This window comes from Ursus maritimus, assembly GCF_017311325.1.
Source record: "Ursus maritimus isolate PB19 chromosome X unlocalized genomic scaffold, ASM1731132v1 scaffold_X1, whole genome shotgun sequence".
Lineage (NCBI taxonomy): Eukaryota > Metazoa > Chordata > Mammalia > Carnivora > Ursidae > Ursus > Ursus maritimus.
Window position 1 is genome coordinate 85,731,969 of NW_024423319.1, and position 4,160 is coordinate 85,736,128.

The following is a 4,160-nucleotide window of genomic DNA, read 5'->3' on the forward strand; positions in this document are numbered from 1 at the left end:
TTGAAGTTTTCAAATTCCTGGATGGACTAAACAGTAAAATGGAGATGACAGAGGAAATAGCCAACTTGAAGATAGATCAACAAATTATCCAATATGAAGAACAGAGAGAAAGAAAATTTAAAAAAAAATGAAGAAAGCCTCAGCGTCTATGGAACAATATCAAAAGATCTAACAGCTGGATCATTGGAGTACCAGGAGAGATGAAGGAGTTTGGTGAAGAAAAAAATATGTATTAAAAAAAAATAACAGCATACAATTTCGGTTTTTACGATTTCTTAATTACACAAGTAATCTCACAAATTGAAACAGCTCTTTAAATGCCAAACAGGAGAAACCAAAGAAACCTACACCCAGACACATCGTAATCAAATTGCTGCAAGCAAAGATGAGGGAAGAACGTTGAAAGCAGCTACAGAAAAGCAACCTGTTACATACAGGATAGCAACGACTCCCATGACTTGCAGATTTCATATCAGAAAACAGGTAAGACAGTGGGAGGACATCTCTGAAGTGCTAAAGGAAAAGAATGGATAACTCCAAATTCTATATCCAGGAATATCATTCAGGAACGAAGGCTGAATGGATTCATTCTTATATGAAGGAAAACTAAAAGGCTTCATCACTAGTGGACTTGTTCCAAAATAAAACCTAAAGGCAGGGCACCTGGGTGGCTCCTGTTAAGCGGTCTCTTGATTTTGGCTCAGGTCATGATCTCAGCGTCTTGGGATCAAGCCCTGCATTGGGCTCCACGCTGAGCATGGAGCCCGCTTGGGATTTTCTCTCTCCCTCTCCCTCCGCCCTCTCCCTCTCCCTCTTCCTCCCTCCCCACCCTGACATTTTGTGTCCATGCTCTCTCTTAAAAAAAATCTTTATAAAAAACTTTAAAAAGTAAAATAAATAATAAAGGCAGTTCCTCAGTCTGAACAGAAATGATACTAGGAGAAAATGGAACGTCATGAAGAAGCAGCAGCAAAAATGGTAAATACATAGGTAAATATAATAGATTATTTTTCTCCTCTTAAGTGCTTTGGAAAGGTATGACTGCTGAAAGCAGAAATTATAATGTCCAGTGAGGGTCAAATGTATGTAGAGGGAATATATATGACAATGAAAGCATAAAGGTCAAGGGGAAAGTAAAGGGACATAGATGGTTGTAAGGCTTCTACATTTTAGTTGAAGTGGTAAAATATTGGGAAATTAAACAAACAAAACTTCTAAAAAACTTACCGGTCAAATAAGAAGTCACAAGGAAATTAGAAAATATTGTGTATTAAATGAAAATGAAAACGTAATGTGTCAAACTCATGGGATACAGCTTAGATGGAAATTTAGAGTATGAATTGCTTGTATTAAAAAAGGAGAAAGGATGGGGCGCCTGGGTGGCTCAGTCGGTTAAGCGTCTGCCTTTGACTCAGGTCATGATCCCAGGGTCCTGGGATCGAGCCCCACATCGAGCTCCCTGCTCAACGAGGATCCTGCTTCTCCCTCTCCTGCTCCCTCTGCTTGTGATCGCTCTCTGTGTGTGTGTGTCAAATAAATAAATAAAATCTTTTTAAAAAGGAGAACGTTCTCAAATAATCGACTCCAATCAAATGGAAATACGAGGGTCCTGTTAATATAGGGAGAGAAAGAAGTGGATGTTGGAGAGGCAACCAATACAGGCAGGTACGAACGGTTCACTACATCCCTAGACATAGCAATCTTGGTCATTCTTTTTTTTTTTTTTAATTTTAAAGGTAAAGGAAACCCACAAACACTCAAGCATGAAAAATAAATTACCAACAAAGGAACAAAAAAGCAAGCTGAGTGTGGAGTTATTTTTCTGCAGTACAAAATGCAGGAAGACAACAGCTCAGTACCTAATAAATTTGGGGGAAAAGGAACACAACCCAGTTATTTCTTATCATGCATAGCTGTCATATATGTGTGTATAGACAACTGAAAGTCAACTTCCATATTCAAAGGCTCAAAAAATACATACAATACAATACAAAATACAATATATTTTGAAAAACTCACTTGAAAATGAACTCCATCAATTGGGAGATTTAAAAGAAAATTGAGAGAGAAAGAAAATAAAGAGCTCAAAAGTAGGTAAGTTGTATTACAAAAGGACTAGCAGGGAACATCAAATCTATTAAACCAAAAATTAATGTAAATGATTCTTGCGAATTTGGTTGTGAAACTGCCTGTAATTGTCAAGAACCTTTCTTAAAAGAAAAGAGATATAATATAAAAACACTACTTGAATAGTAATAATACAGGTAGAAGACTCCAAGCTTGGAATTAATTGGATCAAAGATGAAGAAAGGAAATGCCTTTTTCAAGAGTTTCTTGTCTTTAAATAGAGAGGATTGTTTAAAATGATATTCTTTCCTGACTCAATTAGAGAACTACAGATTTTCCAAATTTTTTGAAAAAATTAAGGTAAAAAGAAATTAAAATACGACATACTGTTTTTCGTCTGATCTGAGGTAGGAAACATCTTTTACGCGTCATGAAGGTAGAAAAAAGGCTGTTAATTAAACTACAGTGTTTCATCAATTATAAGATGAATTTTAACTCTAGAAGTATTAAAATGTGAAAAATACATATCTTAGAATTTATCAAATATATTGTTTTCCAAACTCTGGGAGGGAATAAGAGCAAGGAAGCAGGTTAATGTAACAACAGAAAAATGAATAAAATAACCATAAGAAAAAAATAAAAGAACAAAAACAGAGCAAACTCAGTAGGTATAACAACAAATATTTATGATTTAAGCACTTTATTAAAAAAAAACAAAGACTCAGGGTACCTAGGTGGCTCAGTTGGTTAAGCATCTGCCTTTGGCTCAGGTAATGATCCCGGGGTCCTGGGATCGAGCCCGGCTTCGGGCTCCTTGCTCAGTGAGGAGCCTGCTTCACCCTCTCTCTCTCTCTCTCTGCCTGCAGCTCCCTCTGCTTATTCTCTCTCTGTGTGTCAAATAAATAAATGAAATCTTTATTTTAAAAAAACTACAAGAAATAGTCATGCTGGAATAAAATATGGGGGAAAATCATATGCTGCTCATTTTTTTAAGATTTTATTTATTTATTTGAGAGAGAGAAAGCGAGAGAGATCACAGAGGAAGAGGGAGAAGCAGAGTCACCAGTGAGTGGAGAGCCTGACGCAGGGCTCAATCCCGGGATCCCAAGATCATGACCGGAGCCGAAGGCAGATGCTTAACTGACTGAGCCACCCAGGAGCCCTTCATATGCTATTTATAAGAGACAAGCCTAAAGCAAAACGATAAAAAGTTTAAAACTTAAAAAAAAAAGGCAAAAAAATCAACCAGGTGAATCCAAAAAAAATTAAGTAGGATAAATATGTGATTTAAGATGAAGATATAGTAGTCATCAATATTTATGTTAAAAAGCATTATATTTAAAAATACAAAACAAAAACTCTTAAAAAATACAAGGATAAAATGACAAGATAAAATAATACTGGGAGACTTTAGCCAACCTTTCTTATATTTAGGCCAAAAAAAAAAAAAAAAGACCCTGAGGGTGTACAGCATCTGAATATATAAGGAATATGATTAATTTAGTAAGTGTATGCTCCATAAACAGCAAAAGAAATACACGTCTTACTAATGTCCATGGAAATACTTAAAAATTGATTGTATAGTAGACCATGAGATAAGCCTCGATAAATTTCACAAAGTAGAGATTGTGTAGGTTATAGTCCCAACCTCGACACAATAAAGTTTAAAAGGAATGACATTTAAAATTTAAAAAAATGGTCAACGTCTTAGAAATATGAAACTACTCTCCTCAATAATTCTCGGGAATTATTGGAAATGGGAATCAAACATTGTGTATCATCTGCTTAGAAAATAATGAGAGCTGGTCAAAGAAATCAGGAGAAGCTAAACAAGCAAAACCAAGCAAAGAACATGGGCAAGCAATTTATTGAAGTATTTGTGGTTAATACTGTGGAAAACAGTATGGAAGTTCCTCAAAAACTTAAAAATAGAACCACCATATGATCCAGTCATTCCACTACTGGGTATTTACCCAAAGAATATGAGAACACTAATTCAAAAGGATATATGCACCCGTATGTTTATTACATTATTTACAATAGCCAAATTACGGAAGCAACGCAAGTGTCCGTCGGTAGATGAATGGATAGAG